Genomic DNA, 24,347 nt, shown 5'->3' with positions numbered 1-24,347 from the left:
CCAAAATGAAGTCTACACACACATGCACACACATATATGCACACACATACACATGCATACATGTGACAGACAGCAACAGGGATGAATCCCAAACACATCACACTAAGTGAAAGACACTGGGCACAATGGGCTACACTCCAAGTGCTTTCACTTACATGGCAATCCGAAAAGATAAGACTTTAGACATGAAGAGCGAATTGGTGCTTCTAGGGATTCCAGGTGCGAGGCGCTTTGGAATGATGGACTGTTCTGTATCCTGACTGCTGTGAGGTCGATGACTCCATACGTGCGATGACCAATAAGGGAGGACTTCATTTAAAGTGCAGCCGGGGGCCAAGGGGGCTGCCCTCACACACTACCAGTGGACCTCAGTGCCAGGCCCAGGAGGAAGGAGCGACTGTCAGCTACAGACCTAGGCAGGAGGGGCCGCCTTGCAAGCCAGGGGTGCTTTCCTAGGCCCGTGGGGGGAGGGGAGAGTTCCTTACCTGTTCGGCAGCTCAGACAACGAAAACCCATCATCACCCTGAACTCTCACTTTCCTCCAACAGACCTTTCCTTCACAACAATCCCAACTTCCTCCTTTCTCTTTATAATGTTCCTTGTCCTTGTTTGAAGACTTGCCTGCGGTTTTTGCCTCAGCTTGCTTGTACCAAACTTCAATTCCCTGCTACTCTTGAATAAACCTGTTTTGCTGGCAAAACAACTGGTTGTTTTACTTCTAAGATTGACAATGTATTAAAACCCATGGAACTGTGCACCAAACAAGAGTTTTTCTGTACGTAAATTTGAAAATAAACTTTAAAAAATGAAGTCAGTAAAACACAGAAAACCACACCTCTATTCCAAGAAACTATTGTGAATACTTTGCATAAATTACACATTTGGCTTCCACAATTTAAACACCCAGACCCCCCCCCCCCCCCCCCCCCGTGCCTGGGAGCGGGGAATTCCCTGTGGCTGTGTGATTAACTAAATGATTACCTTTACATTTAATCTCCTCAGCAGTTTAGCTTGTAGCAATACACTGGAGAAGTTTTCAGGTGTTTGGTTTCATTGACTGACCAACTCAAATCACAGCAGGGTGCTTACCAAAGCTTGAATGATTATATCATGAAATTAACATTTGAACAGATTAAGGGAAAGCTAACTTGAAACCAAAATAAGGTTTTGGAAAAGGGAGGGAGGGAGAGAGAGAGAGAGAGAGAGAGGCAGGCTAGGCTTGGGAATTCATTGCATTATTTTGAATTCATTCTGTTTCCTTGAAAATGTTTTGTGTTAGCTCTCATGGGGTTCAGGTGTCCATTCCGTATTTAGCAGTGGATTCTTTGGACTCATTTGGAGTTTTGGAATATCATCGTTTGCTCTGCAAACCCACCCTGAGAGCCTCTTTTAGCAGGTTTGTTTATTCACTGTCAAATACTTCCTCACCTGAGTATATCAGCAATAAGATAAGAGGAGAACACACGCAGTCATGAGCTGAAATCAATGGGGACAGGTGACTAACAAGTCGACCCCTTTGAATTTCAAATCACCACTCTAGTGCTTGATATTTTCTTTATGTTGTTTTTGGCTTGGTTCCACATCAGAAAGGTTAAACTTGACATTGTAGACACACCGCTTTTCAAAAACACATCAGCTTATCTGTTGACATCTGTTTAAATTGTTCAATCATCCTTTCATAGTTCTCAAGACTTCTTTCTTAGCATCCTCGTACATAAACATTACTCATTGAAATCTCAGGTTGCACCTGGCATTTACTCATCAGTACCAATGGCACCTCACACAGGGCTGTGACTTTTCCTCCGACCTCTGCTAAGGGCTGCCTCCCACTCCCCATCTGTCTATCAAGATGCCACTGCTGAGCCTCTTCCCACGGTCAAAAACAAGACTCACTGGCTCTGAGCTCCAGGTGCCTCAGTGCCATAAAATGTTATCACTTAGTTTAATTTACTAGTTCGGAGAGACACACCATGCAGACTTTTCTTTGTTTCTACTTTTTTACTTTAATTTTTGTTCAAGTAACACCGTTACCAGACTAAAGGGGTCCATTTGCTTGTGTGTCTCAAAGCCCCAATGAGACACAAACAGGGGTTTGCAGCCAAGAAAGTGGGGTTTTCTTAAGGGGATGGTGCCAGGTCTGGAGTCACAGGTAGCTGGTGCTCAAAGACCTGGCAACCCCATGGCTTCCAGAAGATGGATTACGTAGGGGGAAATCTTTAATTTTGGTGACCAACAGACATGGGCTCATGGTCTCTACTGATTGGTGGGTGCTGGGGGGGGAGTGGTCATGGCCTCTGGTCAGCCAAGGATTTGTTCTGTGGGATCGTTCTGCTTTCCTGGGGCCAGAGCTAAAACACAGTATCTTGAGGCCAAGACATTGTGTTTGGTGTGGTGGAAAACTCTGTCCTAGTAGTCGGTAGACCCAGGGACCTTGTCTTGAAGAGCTTCCAGTGGTGACCACTGGAAGCCCTCATCCGGAGGGCTTAATGATTAAGCAAGGGAGAGGGATCGGTGGTGAACCAGGGCAACAGGTGAGGCCAGCCTGAGTCCATGGAAAGAATAAAAATGAAAAACCAGGTTAATGAAGATGAGGCTTCTATGCAGATGCAACACAAACATGAATTTTACGGAGTGTAGTGTTAAAACAGACAGAGTTCCCCCACCGCCTCTTCTCCAGAAGAGCCCCTTTCAAGTGTCTGCGCTGATGCTTTTGGTATCAACCTCTATGTTCCTAAATAAAATGTTTGTTTTGCTTCTGAAGGGCAGTAGATGTGGCATCCCAAAATATGACCGTAGGAGTTCAGAACATGCCACCCCGAAAGGACCCACTCTGTATAAGTTGTTTTGAGCTGGAGGCACTTGGAAAACAGCAATGCAAGGAGAGGCTTCCAATGAGCTCCCCTATTTGCTTCCAGACCGAACCTGCAAGAGGGCTCCATTGTCCTGGGTCCCCACACAGGCACTTTGTCAACAACCAGGGGGGACTGGGAGAGGCCCGTCACAGGACAGGAGGCTAGAAGGCCACACCACTTAGTCACACGCCACCGGAGCTCCCGTCTGTTCATCTGTTCAGGGCCCACTCATCTTTCCTAAAAATCGATTCCTCTCCCCTGAGAAGCCCATGTCTCCCCCCTCCTTCCCTTTGGAGATGGTTTTTACATTCAAATTCTAAGCCACCTCAGGGAGTTACTCATTTTCCCCCAGGTAACTAACTCCCATGAATATGTGAAGTGTCTGTGCTAACAAACGTGTATTTTTCTCTTGTTAATCTGTCTTCTATGGCAGCGGTCTCAGCTAAGAATTCAGAAGAGTACAGGGAAGATTATTTTTTCTCCCTTACACCTTCCTGGAGTTTTCATTTTCAGGCATCACCTGCTGACTCACCAGATCGCAAGTCGGGATTGGCCCTCCCTCCTCCCATCACTACCCCCCCTCATCTCGACACCCGCACCTTTCCCACCCCTACCCTTCCTGTACGGATGTAACGTTTGTTAGAACTTCACCTGGTGTTTCGATCATTATGAGCATAAATGTCACCCGAACCATGCCACGCAGTAAACTATAATGACTTTTCCTCTCCAGCACAATTTTTTGTTTCCCTGGATAATGATTTTATTATTATGTGATTATTACTGTTGCTGCTTATCCTTATTTCAAACACAAAAATCTCATTCAATTGCATAAACTTCCTCTCAAGACCTACCTGTTCCTCTCAAAGCAGTGCCCCCGGGCTCTCTGACCTGCTCCGGTCTGGACCGCCTGCCTGTCCCCGAAAGCGGTGAAGACGCGCCTCCTCCCCTCTTCCTGGGCAGTCCCTCCACTTCTGCCTTGTGCTGGGTGCCCTGTTTCCCGCACCTCCTGTCTTCTTTCTGGGTTTATCCCTCGTTGTGGTGAGGCACACGCTTCAGGAGCTTTCTGATAAAGGCACGCGGGAAAATGCCATTTTTGCAACATCGCCTTTCTAAAATGTCTTTATTCAGTCCCCATGCATAACTGATGATTTACCTCTGTACAGGACTCTAAGCAGGGCGTCATTTTCCTTCAGCGTTTTGAAGGCGCTGCTCTGCTGTCTCCAGCCTCCGGGATGGGATTCCTATTGAGAAACCCGGAGCACGTCTCTTTGATCCTTTGTAATCCACTAAGATCTTCTCCTCATCCTGGGAGAGCTGAAGTCTCACACCCACGTGCAGGGATTTGTATCTCTTTTCATCTGTGTGTCAGTCTAGAAACTTACACTGTTTTTATCTGGGAAATCGTTTTGGATGATTTTGTCGATGGTTTCTTCTGCTTCTTTTCTCTGTTTTCTCTCTCTGTCGCCGACTCTCCTATTATTTAGATGTTAGGTGTCCTAGAGTAATCCTCTAGTTTTTTTTGTTTCTATTGGGATTTTTTTCCTATTTTACATAATTTTGTGGTTTTGCTCTACTTTTTGAAGGAGCTCTTCAATTTTATCTTCCAGTTTATTATGTTTTTAAAAAATGTCTGTTACCATGTTTCTAAATGTTTAAAGCTCCTTTTTCTTGAAAAGTTTTGTTTTATTACCACTGTTACTGTTTCAAGGTTGAAATATCTTTTCTTACATCCCTGAAGATACCACTGGTAGGTTTTCTCTTTAAGCTTCTTTTCTTTGAATATCTGTTGTATTCAAGTTGCTATTTTTTACGTTGGTTTGCCTTGGTCTGAGTCTTTCACGTCGAGGATCATACGTGGCAGTCCCTGAGGACGTGCCCACAAGAGTAAATGGAGCCTGGGCTTCTCAACGTCAGGCCTCGCACAAGGGTGCTCTGGCCGAGCTGCTTCACTGGGAAACTCATCTGTGTCTTGAAGACTTTCTTCCTGGGCCACTCACATGCCTCCGGGGACCCTTCCAGTCTCCTCCTTGTGTGGAAGTGGGCCTGCGGCCAGTGTGTTGAGAGCAGAGGGGGATAGGGAGGGCTGGGGGTCAGTCTCAGGATCCAAGAAGAATGGATTCATTTTTACCTCCCCATTTCTAGTCCGGTACCCACTTCCATCTCTGCCTCCTGCCCCCCGGTCCAGAGACCTTCTGTCCCCCCTCCGCACAGAATAATCTCCTCATGTTCCGTGAGTGTGAAGGAGGCCTGCTGTCTGCACAAGTTGGCGAAGGTGACCTAGGGAATTAAATTGCTCCTTCAGACACTTTCAACAGGTCCTCCTTCTTTAGGCCCCTCCCTCAACCCCCTTTCTAGGGGGGCTCGGTGTCACCAGTTCATAGCCTTTTTAGGGAGTTTGCCATGTTAATCAGCCTTCCCCACTTCCGGGCCAGGATTCAGCTTCCTTCTGTCTGCTAAATCAATTAACATCACTTATTTTTTTTCCAGATTCCAAAGATTTGCTGTAGTTTTCTCCTCTCCCATTCTCCCCATGCCCACAAAAAAAACCCCACCTGCTCTACTATAGCTTTAGAGGAGTTTCAGGAGAGAGGGGTATTAGGAGCACTTCCAACCTGCTACCCCTACCTGGAAGACACCGTGTGTGTGAGATGACAATGAGTGACCTGTGGACCATGGAGTGCCCCAGCCCAGGCCCTCACAGAGGTGCTGCTGATCGGGCTGGGACCTGTCTGTCAGCCGCCTCCCAGCACTACCGGGACGCCAGCAGGCGAGGCCTGAAAGCTCGCCTCGGGGACTCGAGGACACTTCTCCAGGCACCGGAGTGTGCCAGTACGAGTGCTTATGGGAGCAACGCTTGCCCAGGGCGAGGATGAAGGGAATTGGTGTGTAAGGGGATGAAATGGCTGAGAATAACTTCGAAATTATTTATGTCTGTCCCCTAATGTTACAAAGCAGAAATGAAGACCCAGAGTGGGTTCGTGACATGCTGAGGGGCTATTTATTCCCAGGAGGGACTCCAAGCCAATTTACTTTGTCCTAAAGGTAATTACACCCCCAAATCACACAGCTAATTGAAGGCAGAGTGGAGATGGTACCTCGCGGTCTCTGGCTTTCCCATCGCACCCTCTCCTGCTGCCTCCACCGTGCAGATGAGGGGACAGTACATCTGGGGAGGCCATGGGCTCTGCCTGAGGGCATGCAGCCGATATTAGTTGCTTAGGAAAAGTGGTGACACAGAAATAACAGAAGTAATATAGGGTCCCAATGAAGAAAATATGGTGTGTTTTTTTTTGATGTTGGAATGTAAATTCTATCTAAAGAAACAAAATTAAACTATAAAGAAAAACCTCTTGACCTTGAACCAATAAAATTTTCTTTGCACCTTCGAAGCCCATCCAAGACAGGAATTGAAATAAATGTGTGAAGCATCTGGTGTGTAGTTCATTGCCCCCGCGGTGTTCGTTAGGGAGTTCCCAGGTGTGGACACTCCTAACTGCAATCTTCCTGGTGAGAGAGTGAAGGGCAAGGGCACCTCTTCCAATATGGAGCCTGAAGGTGTTTCGAGGAATGAATTAGCTCCCACCCTGAGTCTCTTCTAAGTGGAATAATTACTTCGATCCTCATCGAGGGGCCTAGGGGTTGATCATGGCCGGTGGGTTCTTATAGGAGGATTGTCCTTAAATGGTGGGAAGCACAAGGTCAGGTCCCCAGGGGTCCAGCTACAACAAGTTGTGCTCACGGCGGCGGGAGTCCGCCAGGGTTCTCGTGTGCGGACGAAGCGGCACTGCACGGAATGACGCGGGGCAGAGCGTCATGCAGACCCAAGACAAGTCCTGACCCTGCCCAGTGCCCTCTGGGGTCGGGTGGCGGTCGGGGGGAAGGTCCCCCAGCGCAGAACTGCTGTTTTAATATCGGCAGAATCTGTAGAGGTAGATTCTCCACACCGATGCTGGTAACTTGTGTCATCTCTTTTTCCCCGATTGATCTGTCTGGAGATTCCTACGTTTTATTGATTTTCCTCAGTGGAGAAAGGAAGGAGCGAGGGAGGGAGGGAGGGAAGGAGGGAGACTGTCTCTGGTCCTGACTTGGCAGAGCCCTCACCTCAATTCCACTTCATCCCAACTGGTGTCAGTTTTTAACTCTGGGCAGAGCCTCCAAACATGTGTCCCCAAGTGCCACTCAGCAGCATAGGCACAGAGAGTACGCAGCAGACAGATTGGCCCCAGATGTCTTTGGACAAGGTTTGCATCTGGTCTGTCAGCAGCTCTGCAATGATTTACATCTGCCCGGATATACTCCTCGGGCCATTTGGAGGCAATTTGTAAGTGAAAACTTGTCTTGCTACTGTGGATGTTGCTGGTCTTGATTACTTCTTTCCCTCTCGTAGAAATGGAGAGGGGTGCCTGGGTGGAAAGGGGAGAGGGCAGAGCTTTCTGGGGGAGCCCTTCCCCTCCTCTGCTGACCCCTAGCCTTCCAGTTCCCCGGCGACACTTCTTGTTTTTCCACCACAGTGTTCCGCCGTCTCCACGAGGGGAGGCCTGGAGTCACTCGCTGCATTGCAATCACGCTGTCCCTAAATGTCGGCTGGTGGTGGTCAGTGTCCCCCCCCCCAGCTCACTATGAACTCACGCTCCTGGCAGCTGTCTCCAGGAAGGGGCCGGATGACACGGTTCGGCTGCGACGCCCGAATGTTAGTTCGGCCTGCTCCTGGGGGTGTCTGGGAGCTCACCGAAATGGGTGCCGTGCAGGCTTCTGTGACGCCAGAGCAGAAACGGCAGGCTCTCTGCTGTCAGAGGCTGGTCCCACAGTTGGCGGGATTCTGGATTAGGTCACGATTCTCAAATCCAGCTATGCTACACAGCAGTACTCTGTCTGCGTCCTCTATTCAAATGCCTGAGAGTGGGAAAACCGGTCACGGCGGGAGGAGACAGAGTTGGAGGAAACCCCTGCCTTGAGGAGGGTTAGAGAAGAAGAGGGGGTGGGTGTACGGCCAAAGCCCTGACCTGCAGGCCTTCAAAGTGCTTCGATTCAGGCTCCTACGTCCTCAACTCAAAGACACAAACTCCTAATGGCAAAAGCAGGCTGGCGGGGACATATTTTGGGTGCAGGCCCTCCAGGTAGTTACCTGGTGCACCCACACATGCAGCTATCCTGGGGGGCACCCCACGGGCAGGCACTTAGGGAAACCACTCCCCCTCTAGGGAGGGGCTCGCCTCCCTGTGCTCTGCGTCCTCCCATGGGAGGCTGAAAAGGCACCCGTGTGCCCAGGAACTGAGTCGCACACCCCAGTGGGTTCCTCTCTCCTGGCTCTCGTCCCCAGGGGCACACAGCTGGCTTGTATAAAGAGACTGGTGGGGAACACGGAAGCTCCTTCCCTCCGGGCCCCCAGCCCGAGCACCAGTCAGCTGTCCCACCTGGTCTTTCCCGGGAGAGTGGGCTGGAGCACGTCCTCCGGCTCCCTCTTAGAGTGCACCTTGGAAAGGCTTTCCAAACATGCTCAGACACAAATGACAACATGCATGTGTGAGGGAGGGAGGCGACAAAAAGAGCACTTGGGTGGGCTTACTCATGACAGGTCCCAAGCTGCACCCACAGATCACCAGAGAGCTCGGCCCGGGCCCAGGCCCATGCTGGGCTCCTCTCCCCTCCGAGCTTCAGTAACAGGCCTCCTCCGGTACCAAGAGGAGGCGCATCCTTCGTACACTGGTCCTTTTTCCAATTAAGGGGAAGAAGATCCTGCAGCTCCGCTTTTTGTACTTACTATCTTTTCTCATACAGTTACGTACACTTAATATGCACCCATCTGCAAATACCCGTATCTTTGCTTACACGGAATCTGAACATTGTACAGCTTGCTTACGTACCTAAGCTATTTTTAGTTAAGCACTGGGAGGCCTCAGCGCTAGCACCCATGGGCTCAGCCACCCCCACGGTCACCATGCTGCCCTCAGCAGGCTCCTGGTGGGTGCTACTCACCACCCTGCCCACCAGTGGAGCCCCAGGCAGCTCTGCCCCTTGGAAGTCAGGCCTCGTACGCCCTAGAGAGGAAAGTCCGACTTCTCCACGTCTCATTCCCCCCTTTCCAACTCTAGGGTCAGACTCTTCCCAGGATGAGTAACATCCATTGGTTCAGAGGAAAACATCCACCTTCACCCACAGGGTCTGCTCACCACTGCCAAGATCAGTCAATAGAATAACTGGCCATGCATTTCAGAGTCCGGCCCATTGGTCTACGGCGCCGTCACCAACCAGTTCAGGACAAATACTGAATGATTCCACGTATATGAGGTGCCTAGTAGTCACACTCGGAGAGACGGGATGTAGGCTGGGGGTGGCCAGGGGCCGGGGGCGGGAGAATGAGCAGGTGAGGGCTAATGGGTACGACAGTTTCGGTCTGAGAGGAGACGTACAGCTGCACAGCACGTGAGTGCAGTTCACGCCTCACCTAAAACAGGTTACAATGGTAAATTTATGTCACGGATATTTTACCTCAATAAAAGGGAAGAAACTTGTCACTGTGTGCCTCGTGTGAGGGGCGGCAGAGACCAGGCCCTCGGACAGAGTGGACAGAGTCCCGTGTGGCCCCAGCTCACATGTGAGCTTGGACTGAAGGACATGCAAACATTTCCAAGAGCAGCGGAATTTTCCTGCTCAAGCGAAATATGCATTGGGAATAAAAAATACTTCTCTGCAGGGGTGCGGTTCATGGCCAGTCAGGGTCAGGGTCTCTGAGAACATCAGGTGCTGGGCTCTCGTCCAGTCTTTGTGACTGACAGGCCCCCCCTGATGGATTTTCTCAAAGCAAGGAATTCTCTCCAGGGTACGGTGAGTCTCTACCTCTGGTGCAAAAAACTGCTGGCAACTTTTAATGGAAAAGAGTGGAACCTCCAGGCACTACAGTCCGGGCCAGAGACTGGTGCCCGATCAAATCTGCGTGGATTGGACAGATCCTACTTGCCTTCAAAGCAATTCTATCGCCCCTCTGGCTCTGGGCCTTTCAACCTCCAGGGGCGCCTCAGTGGGCAGGTTTGGGAAGCCTGGCCCAGTGCCAGCTTCCTCGGGAATCGCCTGTCTTGGGTAAGACCCAGGTTGACTTCCTCCTGGCCGGAGGCCCCACCAGAAAGCTGGGAAGTACACACTCTTGAACAGCTTAATATTCTCCGCTGTCCACATGTGATTACGGCGAGCCTACAGGAGTTTGCGTAAGAGAAAGGAAAAAGAACAAGCCTGCACGCTGCAGTACAATCCCACAAGGCAAACTCCCTACACGGTCGGTCACAAGCCTGGAGCAGACCCTCCGCTGGAGAGTCTACTCCGTAACCCCATTTTGGCCAGCCCCCACATCAGTTCTCATTAGACCTCAGTGGGGCTCTGGGGTTCAACACACCCAGCTAAAAAGAGAAAACCAGGAAATTTCTACGAGTTATCCTAAGATGCTCATCAGCAGGTTCCGATAGGACAAGATCGTCCTATTGTAAAATATGTGTGTGTGTGTGTGTGTTTGAATGTCAGGCCCAGATTTTGTTTACTGCTATAGAAGAGATTGTCTGCTACTCTAACTTTCTGAGAAGTTAATTTGAAAGGAAATTATCTGCCTGCTACTCTCCTTGGCTCTCTAGAATCTAAACGTCCACATCTCAGGAGTCTCCCATCCTACCGAGGTGAAGTGTGCTTTGGGCAACCCAGGAAGAAACTGCCATTCTCGCCTTCCCAGACTCCCTTGCAGCCCAGGCAATGAGCCAGCCTCTCGCATCCCAGCGGTGTAGCCCAGGCTTTTGACTAGAAGCTACTGATGTCAAGACACAGGGATGGGGTGGTGTCCATGTCATGCTGGGGGGTGGTGGCCGCACGAGCTCCAGGGGCCCCTCCAGCTGCACCAGCGCCATCGGAGGACCTGGCTGCCGTTGCTCCTGGCTGTGCTGTCTTCAGTCCTAACTCTCCAGCCCTGCTGGTGATTCTGTCAACTGCCCAACATCCTTTTTTATAAAGTCCCCTTCTTTTACAATAAACCAGAGCCAGTTTCCACTGCTGAAATCTAAAATTTCTGAATGAAGCATTCTGCTTGCACCATGCCTGGCACAGTGCAGAAGAGAAACTTTATTTTAGATTGCTCCCTGACTTTGCCACAAAACACTGAACACGCCAGAACATAGCAGGGGGCTTTGGAAGTAATATTCAATTTTCTAACAACATCAGCAGTAAAATCGCAATCTATGACGCACAAATATTTAAAGAAGAGAGCAGAGGCAGAAGATGGACATTACGAGGAATTTATCAGCACCAAATATCACCCGGAGGCGAGAATCAGCTTGCCTACTGAGAGGACACCAAAACCTCAGGGAGCGCCGGGCACACGGTGAGGCACGGAGGACTCAGAGGGCGGGAGCCAGAAGGAAGAGACCCATTTCTCCCCCGCGCCTCTCAGCTCTCATCCATCCCCACCCAGTGTTCAGGGAGAGACAGAGGCCCCTGCTGGGACTCGTGGAAGCCCAAGCATTCTGGACCTGGATTCCCAGGCTGGGCCCTGAATGGGACTAAGCTCCTGCTGTGAGGTGGGGCCTGAGATTGCGCAACACTCCTTCCTGGTCACCTGGGGTCACCTCGGTTTCCTAACTTGTAAAACTGGGGGAGACCTCTGACTTAAATCAGTGCGTCTCAAATCCCAGGGCAAGAACCGGTGCTGGACTGCGAAGAAGTTGCCACTTTCCACAGGTCCCTGTAGAGAGGAGAGAATGCGTCCTCCACCCCAAATGTAGTGAGTTTTTCATAAATCTAATTTATTTCTATTAAACCACTAAGTTATATTTTGTTATACTCACTGTAATGTAATATCATGGAGTTGGTAGTGAGTAATAGGTGTTTTTAAGTACTTTACTTATAAATCAAACATTGGCAACTCTAGCTAGGCCTTATAAGTCCTTCTCTGGAATTTTATCAGCCTTTGGAATCCCCAAATCTGGAAACTGTTGGATGAACTCAACTCCAAGTTCCTTCTACATTACACTTCTTTGTGTCTACAGATTCGACTCAGTAGGAGTATCTGGAGGATAGCCAAATATCTGAGAGTCAGATCTTGACATTAAAAACCAAGCACAATACTCAGGCAGTAATAGGTTCTTAATAGCTTTGGTTCCATGTGACTGACATCCCCGTCTTAGTACCCCTGCCCACTACATACAAAGGACGCACAGCAACGGCTGCAGGCCTCTCTCCAGTTACTGGTGAGTAGTTGACTTCGTTCGGTTACCTACATGCTTCCAGAAAACCTTGAGTGGAGACAGTTATTCTAACTTTTACCTGGACAGCAGTCAGCAGTCTAACCTTGTACCCAGGGCACAGGAGACACGGACTCCTCCCGCTTCTCCCTGTGCCTGCCTCACTGTCCAGAGTCAGCACGCGTGGCCGCTTCAGAATTAACTCGGGGGACTTCCACCAGCAGGGCCCTGAGCGGAGGAGTCTGTGTTTTGAGAACAGCGGGTGATTTCGAAGACTCAGTTTGTGAGTTGCTTTCAGTGGTTATTGCGATTGGCCGTGTAAAGGCCTCTTGGGGCTGGATGAGCAACAGGGACTTGAACTTGAGCTGGTGTGTAAACGGCACCACACCTGCGGTATGACGCCTTACTAATTTGGAGAAGAAAATGACGCCACGTAGTTTCTTGTTTTTGCCCGAGTATCCCAGTTATTGCTCCGGGTGTGAGAAGACTGAGACGCTGCACGAGTCCTCCTCCAAAGCAGGTTCTTTGTTTTCATAAAACTGGGTTTGTTTCACTGGGGCACTGACCCCACCTGCAGTGGGAGGTAACTGCACACATCTACTTGCCTGTTTGTGTGGTTATCTGAGTAAGAGCCATCCTTCCCTGTGGGTGAAAACACTGAGATCCAGAATCAGGCACAGTCTCATTTGCCACTGTGGGCCCCGCGCACAGCAGGCTCTAAACACACGTTTACCGGCCAAACAGGCAAGAAGAGGGGCCGGGGCCCCGCCTCTGCTTCGGGGCAGGTTGTCAGAGTCACTCCTGGTTCTCAACAACCGACTTCCTGACACAGGAGCTTCCAATCCAATGGCTTAAAATATCCACTAAACCCAACCATTTGGAACCTGAACATTAGGGGAAAATCAATTGACAACCCATTCTGGCTTTTTCTGGAATCCATTCACCAGACTGTCAAACTGTTAAAGCAGTTCTACGACTGGCCTAAATTGGTTGCAGCAAAAGAAGATGAAATTTATGGGTTGGGTTTTTTTTCCCCCTTTAGTGCCAGAGTTTACCAGAAGCAAAGACCACAGGGACTCATTCAGGGTGGCTCCCTTTAGAACTACGGGCTGGAGGAGCAGCCCGCCTTGTCCTGTGCGCAAGGAGAGGCCCCACCCCAGGGACAGGGCAGGTCCCGGGGCCGGGCAGGCTCACTTCGGGTCAGCACGGAGTCCAGAGCTACAAGTGCTGGCGCCAGGCCCTCACTGCTGGAGGGTAAGTGCAAACCCAGGAAGTGTGTTGCTGGAGCAAAGGCCCTTGGACTCCAGGGCATGAGAACCTCTCGGCTGGCCCTGATGCAGGCTGGGAATTTAACTTTCACTCGAAATGCTAAAGCAAAAGCCCCATTCCAGAATCCAAGGCAGAGGGGCAATTTGGGCCAACCTTCTCTACCACACAGTCTCCTTAGCTACTGGTCTTGCTTCTGTCAGGAGCCAGACCAGCTTCCTGGGCTCCAGACCCTTAAAGGAAAGAGAGTCACCCCAGTGATATGACTTCATTTAAGAGACTCGAGGAAATTTTTGTCCCAGTGAACACTTTCCAAGTCTGACATTCCTACCCTAGTGATAGAGTCCAGAGGGTAAATGGGTGGGAGTGGACTCGGTTGGTTGTGTGCTGTTTCGGGATCAGGGGACCTGACGCCAGGGCCCCCTTGCCACCTCTGTCCCCTCTCGCCACAGAAATGGGGCACTCCCCCTGCTTGTCACACAGAACACTCACATACCCGGGACTTCCTCGGCGCCTCCCGTCTGCCAGACCCTGCCAGGGCTCCAGCCCACATTTTGCTGAGCATCTTCCCTGACGTATTCCCCCGGCACGTCAGCATCAAGTTCAAAGCTTACTCCATCACCTCTCCCCCAACAACCTGCCCTGTGGAATTCTGTGTTTCTGTCACTGATCCTGCTATCCCTCCATCGCCGGCCAGTGATGTCACAGGCCCTCACACCTTCCTCTGCCATGCCCCTCTTCCCTGTCCCCTCCTGTCACTGCAGGCACTGGCTGAGGCTGGGGTGACCTCTGTCCCATCGCCAGCGCTTCCTGAGTGGCCTCAGCCCCAGCCTCTCCATTCTTTAACCCAGGGGACCCACGGGTCTCCAGGGACCTTGTCAGGACACAGATGCCCGGGACTTGTGGCAGCCCTACTGAAGAAGAATCTTCGGAGGAGAGGCTGGGGAATCTGTCTTCAGACTGAAATGCTGACACTCAGCCATGTTCTGAATTCATTGCTCTAATGACAGTGACGCCCCAGATCTGGGAGCCACGCACTCCTCAGGTTCAGATCTCAGGTTGATTGTTTATTGATTTTGCCAGACCTTTCACAAGGTATGTAACCCCTCGGTGCCTCAGTGTCCTCCTCTGCAAAATGGGGGCAATGTGAAGATTAAATGTCATGATGTGTGTAAAGAATCTAGACCCATGAAAGCACTATTTAAGGTTAAGAAGCTCCCACCCTGCGCATTAGCTCTGGACAGACTGTTCATTCCCAGACAGCACTTCCATCAAGGCGCCTCCTTACCCAGCAATGTCCAGTGAGTGGAGAAGGGGAAGCAAGAAAGCACTCACTTTATAGCAGAGAAGCCTGGCAAACGGCCCTGGCCGGGTGGCCGAGGAAAACATCAACAGGGGAGATGGCTAGCAGGCAGCCTCTGAGAGGGGCAGGTGCACAGGGCCCTTTATCTCTGTGATCTCTCTCCAAGAGCCCAGTTCCCCAGCGTATCCGTGAGAGACATATCAGACAGACCCAAATCAAGAGACAAACACCTGGCCAGTACTCCTCAAAGTGGTTTGGGTCATCAAGCTCCTGGAAGGCGTGAGAAATGGTCACAACCAAGAGGGGCCCAGGGAGAGGTGACAGTGAACCGGACCGTGCGGCCCTGCTGGGGAGCCAGCAACAGGAAGAGGAAGTCGGGTAAGACCGAGGACTCTGTTAACAGTACAGAGCGGACTGAATGAGGCTGCAGGGACTCTGGCTAACAATAACACCTCGGTGCGGGTTCGCCAGTCGTCGCGAGTGCACACACTAACCTAAGATGTTAACAGTGAGGAAAACTGAATGTTGAGTGCGTGGGAAATGCCCACGCCAGCTTTGCAATTTTGGATGTGGCAAATTTGGACGGGTGTTCTGGGTGGAATCCCACAAGAGAAAAAGGACATTGGGGAAATCTGAATAAAGTATGGACTTCACTCAACGATGATGTCTCCATGTCGGCGCACTAGTTGTGACAGGTACACCGCCACAGTGTGAGACCTTAAATTAGGGGGTTCTGGGTGAGGGGCCTACGGGAACACTCCGGATTGTCTTCGCAACTTTTTGGGAAGTCTAAAACTATTCTAAAATAAAAGGTTTACTTAAATTGAAAAGAAGTCCAGCCTCCGCCAGCACCAGCTCACTGGCTCGGCGCCCAACCCCATGTCCCCGCACTTGACCCCGAGGTGGGGCTTCCGGAGCCCCGTCCCCCAGCCGGAGCCAGCACTCTGGTCTGATCTCCGCCCCACCCCTGCCTCCCTTGGGAGCTCAAGATCCTGCCCTGACTGCTCCCTCCTCTGAGTCCTTCTGCTGCTTTCCTCCTCCCCTCCCCCCACCTTTGCATTGGACTTTGCATTGGACTTTGGTCAGCCAAGGCTGTGGAGTCCACCTCTCACTCACCAAACTGCGCACTGCCCGGCGCAGGGCGGTTTGGCAGTGCTCTGTGTGCCCACAACCCTGACCAGGTCCCTCTCACCCTCCAGATCCCTTTCCTCCACCCGAGAGAGGCTTTGCGTACTATTTTTTAATTGTGATAAAATACACGCAACGTAAACGTGACCATTTTAGCCATTTTAAGTATACCGGTCTGTGGCCAAGTGCCTGGCTAGTGCCTCCAACTTGTCAGGGTCATCAAATTAAGGAGAGTCTGAGAAACAGCCACAACCAAGAGGGGCCCAAGGACAGAACACAACTCGATGTGATGTCCCTTCACACCACGGTGTGGCTGTTACTGCCACCCATCTCCAGAGCTTTCCATCTGCTCAAGTGGGGACCCTTGACCTCAGCCCGTCCTGTAGCCCCTGGCAACCTCTTTCTGTCTCTATGGCTCGGGCTGCTCAGGTGCCTCCCGTGAGTGGGATCCCACAGTTTTCATCTTTTTGTGCCTGGCTCAGGTCACTCAGCCTGTCTTCGAGATTCATTCATGCGGTAGCATGTCAGAGTTCCCTTCCTTTTTAATGCTGTATATATATATAAAATCTACCGCCAAATTTTCTTCTTAAATTTCCTATGTGAAGGACAATTATCACTGGAAGATTCCAAGGAGGGCGTGGATGGACAGATGTCAGAGCCAGCCCGTGGGTTCATCGAGCTGCCCCTGCCCCACGGCCACGCAGTCAGAGTATCTGTCATAAACAGGTGCTTCCTCCCAAATCCCTGTGTTGAAATCTTAATTCCTGGTGTCATAGTATGTGGAGGTGGGGCCTTTGGGGGATGATTAACTCGTGAGGGGTCAATTAGGTCAGTTCAGAGCACAGCATCTCCAATTTCTCTCAGGTGAATTCATCCTATAAAAAAGTTCACAGAGTATGCAGAGACTTCAGCCTAAGTTGTTCCTTGTAACCTTGCTTCTAAAACACAATATCTCTTAGAGATAAGTTCAGCTGCAGTGAGGAGAGAACCCAACTTAAAGCGGCTCAAGCACAATAAGGAGCGGGGGTGTAGGTGGTGGCTGATGTTGAGTCCATGGCTTTCTGACAATCTCGCCTCATGCTCACTTAATGGCTACTGAAGCTCCAGACATCATGTCCCTGTTAAAGTTGAAAAGGAGGGGAGAGTGAAAATTGCATTTCCTGTCTCTTTTTGTCAGGAAAGAGAGACTTTCCTAGAAATGGCCACAGAAAACTGTCTTTAATGTCTCATGAGCCAAAACTGGGTCTCTTACCCAGCTGTAGCTGAACGACTTGGAAGGAGTGGCTTTGAGTGTGTTTTAGGGTGTATGACCCTCTAAGGTGATGGTGGGAGAGAAGGGAAGTTTGCACAGGGGTCACTGAGGCTCCCCTTTAAAGACTGACATTACTAGAACCTTCCAGATGAGCTGGGGCTGCTCTAGTGGGGGTGGGAGGGGGGTAGGGGAGCATGGGGGGGCGTGGGGGTGGAGGGGAAGATGGACTATGGGACGGGTGTTGTGGGCTCAGCAAATGGCTCCGGCAGCCCCCTGGGAAGTGGTGGACCTTCACCTGGGTGCGGCACAGGCGGGGCTCCCTTGCAGACTCAGCCCCCTTTTTTGGAAGCCTCAGCTAATTTATGAGCAGTAAGCTTTCAAAAACAGCAGTAGCCTTGGAAGCCCGATGGTGGGCATCACCCTGGCTTGTGTGGGAATCTGGTGCATTAAGATACAAGTCAGTTTTCTGCAGTGACACTCTGGCTGGTGAGAAAGCAGGGGCAGAAGATCGCCGGGCCCCTGGGGACTGGGCAGGCTCTCCAACATCCTGCCCATCTTGCGTTGGGAATGAGAGCCAAGCCTTCTGGAGCCCCAGGGATTATTAGTCAATTGAGGGGAAAGGGTTATTAGTCAACTGAGGCCTAGTGCTACGAGAAAGGTCTCAAACAATTCACAGGGAAAAGAAACATATTAAAATGGTTATCTAAAAGAATATAGATAGTCACTATTGATAAAAAAAGAAACAAGCCCAATTTCTAAATTATGGTTTTTCATAATTACAAAAAAAATCATAAACAATCCAATGCCCAACATCTGCGGTACTGCCATACACTCATTTGAAGAATAGAGTCATCAGAATGATATGTGCATGGCCTGTGTCGACACATGGAAAATTACACAGGGATAAAAAGAACAAAAACACACAAGCTCATTGATTGCCACCACGGAAATTCATGTTTAGATAATGATAAGAATGAAAATACCATTAAGTAAACAGTTAGTGTTTTCAAGTGAGAGGATTCTTTGTGTTTGGGGAGGTGTGGTTTGTAGGTCTCCACAGGAATAAAAATATGTTGTTTTAATATAGCAAATCTGGTTGATGCGCCTCTGTTAGGGGTGGCAGTGTGGGCAGCAGGGCCCTCTTTGCAAGGATGAACCCCACATCTCCCGGGGGTTCAAGTCTTCAGGGCTGTCTGGAGCAAAATGAACTAGAAGTCAGTCTGTGCTCCAATCCTCTTGAGCTCTGCTGTACCTAAGACCCCCAGCGCCCCAGGCCTGCCCCCCCCTTCTCTCTCTCTCTGCAGTCCAAGTCTGCTGGGCACGTCCTCTTAGGTCTTGTTCTCTGCCCCTTGGTAGGGAGCCAACATGGGTGAAGGAGACTGTGCTAATATAATTGGAAGGAGCATACCTTAGTGCTTGTCATTCTTCTTAGGAAATGTTTTTCTTTCTTATACAATATTATTTTCTCCCCTACCTTGCCTCTGATTTAAAGAGTGAGGACTGTATAAAGAATTCCGAAGATTCTATAAAGAATTTCCACATTTTGTAAGTTACACTGAGGAACAAGCTGGCATGTTCTGTGACCTGCCATACCCCCAGTTTGGTGTGCTGTGTGGCTCTACCATGTGGCCGCCACTGGCTGGACGCCTGCTTCAAGGGCAGCCAAACCACAAGTGTGTGCGAGCCTTACCCTGGCTTCACTGCGACTCACTGAGCCACTCCGATCTTCTCTCCTGGGGAGCTGAAATGTGAGGCCCACAGGAGTGAAAGGTGGGTAGGGGCGGTGTTAGCCTAACCACACGCAGAGAAAGGAAGGAAGCAAATTCCGGACACTGCCGGATTAAAGTGCAATGAGCCACAGATGGGTATAGACAGAATTTAGCTGGTGGCAGGAGGAAAGAGAGGGAAAAAGAGGAAAGAGGAAGAGGAGGAGGGGGAGGAGGAAGAGGTGGCAAAGAGTGGGAGAGTGGAGGGAGAGAGAAAGACAGAGAGAGACACCAGGGCAACATTAGACCTTACCTTCATGAGGGAAGGGCCATGCTTGTCTTGTGCCTGAAGACAGACAGCGCCTGCCTCTTGGAAGTCATCCAACAGTCTGCAGACTGACTGACCGGCATGATGAGAAGCACAGAGCAGGGCGGATGGGTGCCTCTGAGGGGTCTGCCGTCTGTCACATCTGCAGCACTCTGAGCAGGCGACAGTCCCCATCTTCTCCTTGTGATCCCCATTCCGGGCCCCTCTCTGGACAAGATTGCTGTCTTCCTTCTTGCTCCACGGTTCCTTACAATAAACCTCTTTATGTGTGGTACTCTTTTTCTGGTTCCTGAAAGCTCAGAGTCCAACAGAGAAACGTACCATGAAGGACAAAATAAAAGTCCTCCAGGAGCCACAGATGAGGACTGTTCGCTTCCATCTTGAAAACATACTGTTTTGTGTTCCACTTTTTAGTCCTACACAGGTGAAGTATTTCCATACCATAGATAAGCATTGTAACACTCGATTCCGGAGGCTACATTTAGGGGCATCAGGCATTAGGTGTTAGACACTCGGCTCATTTCTGAATGAGCTTTGCAAAGAGGGCCCCGCTGCCCACACTGCGCCCTGCACCTGAATGTCTGTAGCAGCTTTATTCCCAACTGCTGAACGCCGGGAACAACTCAAATGCCTGACAGGAAAACAGGTAAACTATGGCTAGCCATACAACCGAGCAAATCACCTCTGTGCCAGACGGGGGTCACGATTCCCACTGAGTGCAAAATCATGGATGCATCTCAGAAACATTATGCAAAGTTAAGAAGCTGGAAGGGACACGAAAGGCTACAAACTGTGAGTGCATTTAGGTGACATTTATGAGCAGGCAAAACTGGAGGCTAGAGAGCAGGTCGGTGGTTGCCAGGGGCTGTGGCTTGCAGGAGGGGACGAATAATATAGGTGAACTTTTTGCAACGATGGTGAACTTTCTTGATTGTGATGGTATTAATCAGATGCTTAACAGTGTACTTATGACCACTCACTACAATTCATCACACCTTGCAAAGAGGTGCTGCAATCTGGTGGGTAGTTCAGACTTGAAAGAACTCACTCAGTTTGTCAAAGGTCTGAGCGACTTACTTGATCTAACCCATCACAAGAGCTTCGGCTACTTCCCAACTTCCAGTGATCCCCAGATCTCTCGCAGAGGCCAACGAGCTCCACCTCCCCATTCCCACAGTTCCCTGCACACCCATGGGTTGCATACATGCATCTCCAGCTCATAGGCCTCGGTGCGAGGATTCGTCTCCCTCAGAAGCCCCCGTGCAATCCCCCAAGCTAGTAGTTCGGAGTCTTCCTTCCTCTTGGTTCCCCTTCATCCCCAGCCAGTGGCTCCCAAGCCTGTACTCGTGGGGTCATAAATACACCTGAGGTGCTACTCAGGACTGCGTGAGTCTTCCTCCTATTCACTAATCTGGATAAAGGGGCAAACAAAGTCCTTCAGTGTCCCACCTCCAGTCTAACAGACCTGTCCCCTCGCCCACCAACTGGCAGGCTCCCGGCTCTCCAGGCACAGGGCTGCGCTTCAGGCCCTGACGACTGTGCACTTCACGCGCCGTGTCCCCTGCCCAGGGGGCTCCCTCGCCCCTCTGGTCAACACGCTCGCCCCCTGCCCTCTGTGACGCTGCCCAATTCCCTTAGCAGCCACACCTCTTAAAGTCCTTGTGAGATTTTTTGTGTTCTGTGTGTGTCTCCCTCTAGACGCTGAGCTGGTGAGGGACAGAAAGTGTGTGCCCAGGGCACGCCACCTAGCACAGAGTGGGAGCCACACACACGGCCTGGCCTGATGAAGTCAGTTCTCATTCATGTAGATTTGAGCAGCTCAGGCGGCCAGGAGAGGGAACGGAAAAGGTGATTGTTTATAACCATGGAAGATGAGCGAGGGTATGACTCCTTTCAGGTGTCGGATTGTGCCAGACGCTGCCTACACTATCTTGCCAGCCCCTCAGTCGACTTCATGAAAACAGCAGTATTGCCATGCTCTGTAGGGAGCCAGATTCTACTGCACACTGAGCCTCAGAGAGGCTGGGTCTGGGCCCAAGGCCCAAAGCTCGGCTCCAGAACATGTCGCCGCCATTTACATGCAGCGGAGGTGGCACAGGTCCTGCTGGAGACCAGGGTCCTCTGGTAGCTTGTTACAGCGGAGGGGCGGCTACAGAAGGGGAGGACACTGCCCGGGGAAGAACAGCTCGGTGAGCGGCTTCATTCGAAACGGCACTTTGCCTGGTTGGGTGTAGCTGCCCTCTGCCCGGGGCCCACGCTGCGGGTTAACCACCTGAACCCTCGGGACCTGTTCCAACTGCACTTGTGCCTGTGGTGGAAGTTAGGTTTCGACGGTGTTCCTTGCACATTTAATCTGCTCATTCTGATCCCAGCTGGTCCCTTCGGCCCTTCCTCTGGGTTAGAGGAGTTGCTGCCAGAACTCGGGTCCCTCACAAAGCCCCTCCCTCACCCTCCTCTGGCCCCTCGCGAGAGGCAGGAAAGCCCAGGAGTTTTTACAGACTCTCCCCTTTAACCTTCACTCCAAGAAGGGTGAGCAGAGGCAGCCTTCCAGATAACAGTCTGCCAGCAGGGGGCCACCTAGTGATGAGAGTGATGAAATACAACCGCGAGGGGTTAGGAATATTCTTTTTTAAACAGCCTCATTTTGTCTGTGCTTTTTGATGTTTTGATACATGCACACTGTGAAACAGTCACCAAAATCAGGCTAATACTCATCTATCCATGGCCTCCACATAGCTGCCGTTGTCTTTTTCAGGGTTAGAAGGCACAATTTAAGATCTGCTAAGCAAATTTCAAGTATATACAACAGTACTGGTAACTGTAGCCACTGAGCTGTACCTTGGATTTCAAGGATTTATTCATCTTGCACAACTGAAACGTCACACTCTTTGAGGTTAAGAATATTATTTTGAGCCTTTCCTCTCCCCTCGTTCATTGCTCGGGTTTGTGAATGCGTCATTTAAGATGGAATGCCGCAGGTCAGACACTGACCACACTATGAAATCTGGCGTTTCTAGAGAAAATGGTGTTGGTTGCCCTTTCGATGGCGTTGGGTCTATGAGTGCATATTTAAAAGAAAAAACAAATCTTACTTCAAAAGTTCTTTGTCATCATCTCCCAAGAGTATTTTCAGACATTTCACAATTAGAGGGGCAGGGTTAGCTATGGCAAAATAGACGCAAGAGGAGGTGGGGGAAAGAGCGCAGCCCGAGTCCAGGGGCCCGAGTCTGGTCCTTGCTCCGCCCCAGAGTGTGCCGTCAAGGGCAAGTCACCGCTGTGTGAACCTCCACGTCCCACGTGGCCGTGAAGATACGGAACAAGATTCCCTCCAGTTCTACAGTCACAGATACCTTTGTAAGAGGCAGGGTTGGGGGAAAGTAGATTTACAGCTGTGAGTACATGAAACACGGAGTTTATTCTTGTATTATTATCTATTAGCCATTATATTATTTTCCATGGGAACAACTGTAAACCTACTTTTGCCCAAAAGTATACAATCATGCAATGGATTGCATGATTTTAGAAATCTTGGAGGGCAGCGGCGGAATGTAGAAGAAAATTCGAATCTGCCCTGGCCAGGCAGCTCAGCTGGGTAGAGCGCTGTCCACACACCAAGGTTGTGGTTTCGATGCCCGGTCAGGGCACATACCAGAAGCAACCAATGAGTGCGGCAAAACGTACAACGACCAATCGATGTTTCTCTTTCTGTCCCTCGCTCTCTCTCTCTCTCTCTCTCTCTCTCTCACACACACACACACACACACACACATCAATAAACAAAAAAAGAAAATTAGAATCTGCCCTTGTAAACTTTCTGGTGTGTGAGCACTAGTCATGTGGGGCCCGGGGGAACAGGCCGGAGTGTCCTGAATTATTCATGTTTAACAAACAACAAGATGGGGGGAATTCACTGCTGGTTTGACCTCTGAGAGGAGAGATGCTGGGAAAGGAATGCTGTTTGCTAAAAGGGTACGTCAAGGGCTTTTCAGGTGATAAGGGGCTGTACAGGTCGTCTGGTCTACTCCCAGCCACTTCCCGACAAAGAAACCAGCGCCCGGATGGACTTAAGTGACCGGTTCAAGATCACACAGCTGGTTAGCTGCAAAGTCGGAACGGTCCAGTGCGTGGGACTTGTTCTAAATGGGAAGACACTCCTGGCATTCATAACCCAGCATGTCCAATGGTGTAGAGGCTGGTGTCCGCGTTAATGTTCACAAAGGTCATGTAATACAACGAACAAATGTGACAAACACAAAGTCATTGCCCTGTGCTCACAGTAGTCATGGGCAGACCCCAGCTGTCCTTGAGAGAGCAGGAGAGAAAGGGGCCCCAGGAACCGGGAGAGGCAGTTCTTAGGAGGCTGTTTGTTCTTTAGGTGCAGAGTCTGATCAAGCACAAAGGCCCCATGCTGCAGAATCTTGGACCAGGTAACAAAACAGTTAAAAGTTTTCTAATCTTGTTATCGAACACCAGGAATTAACATACCCCTGAATTTCCCCCATGTTTTTACATTTTAAAAATAGACCAACTTTACGAGCCTCATCTCGAATCTCCTCCACCCCAACCCTCCTCTAACTGCACTGCTGGCCCCCTGCTGGCCCCTGAACCCGGAGGTCACCCTTCACTCTCTGGCCCCTGTACCCTCGCACAGGCTGCCGCCCTGCTTGGAAGGCTCATCTCCCGGCCTTTACCGGCGTCACTCCTCCACCTTCTCCAAGTCTCTGCTCACATATCACCTTGGCAGGAAGCCTCCCCTCACCATCTACAACTGAAAAGACAGCCCCTCTCCTGGTTCCCCTCACTCTGCTCTGTTTTACCTCGGCACTGGTCACCTTCCCCCACCCCAGGCCGTGTATCTGTCTCCCCCTGATATGTAAGCTGCACGCCGAGGGCAAGGACTTTGATCGGCTCTGCTCTCTGCAGAGTCCTGGGGAACTCGGACAGTGTCTGGCACAAAGTCAGTGCTCAGTAAATATTTCTGAGTACTGACAAGCTTTGTTTCACTTCCTGCCTTTTGTCCCCGCTTACCTCTGCCTGCGGACTGAAGCCTCTTTCCCAGACCAGCTCAAGTCCCACCCTCAGTGGCAGTGGATCGTCTTCACAGCCGAAAGAACGTCATCTCCAGCCTCCTTTTCATTTGGGGGACAGAAATGTTCAGTGAATTGTCCAAAGTCATAGAGCCAGAACTTGAACTTGGATCTCTGGTGACTTCCAAGCCAGGGCGCCCCCCACAGTCCCACTTCTCCGTGGCTCTCTGTGCTGCTCCGCACCACCCCTCCTCCCAGCTCAGCTGGGCC

The 24,347-nt window shown here is 50.6% G+C and overlaps 1 protein-coding gene across 3 annotated transcripts in view; it reads right to left on the bottom strand.

Annotated features, from left to right (window-relative positions):
- Nucleotides 1–24,347, bottom strand: part of ACSL1 (acyl-CoA synthetase long chain family member 1) — a 136,191-nt gene extending 111,844 nt beyond the window's left edge. The window contains exon 1 of one of the 3 annotated variants that reach the window (XM_037128775.2): nucleotides 24,079–24,347. The gene's annotated coding sequence lies outside the window, so the exon portion shown is untranslated. The remainder of the gene's footprint in view (nucleotides 1–24,078) is intronic. The other 2 variants (XM_037128776.2, XM_037128777.2) reach the window with 2 other exon arrangements.

The sequence above is a fragment of the Artibeus jamaicensis genome, unplaced genomic scaffold (genome assembly GCF_021234435.1).
Source record: "Artibeus jamaicensis isolate MK-2021 breed Jamaican fruit bat unplaced genomic scaffold, CSHL_Jam_final scaffold_833, whole genome shotgun sequence".
NCBI lineage: Eukaryota > Metazoa > Chordata > Mammalia > Chiroptera > Phyllostomidae > Artibeus > Artibeus jamaicensis.
The sequence above is the reverse complement of the archived record's forward strand: the minus strand, read 5'-3'. Positions and strand labels throughout refer to the sequence as shown.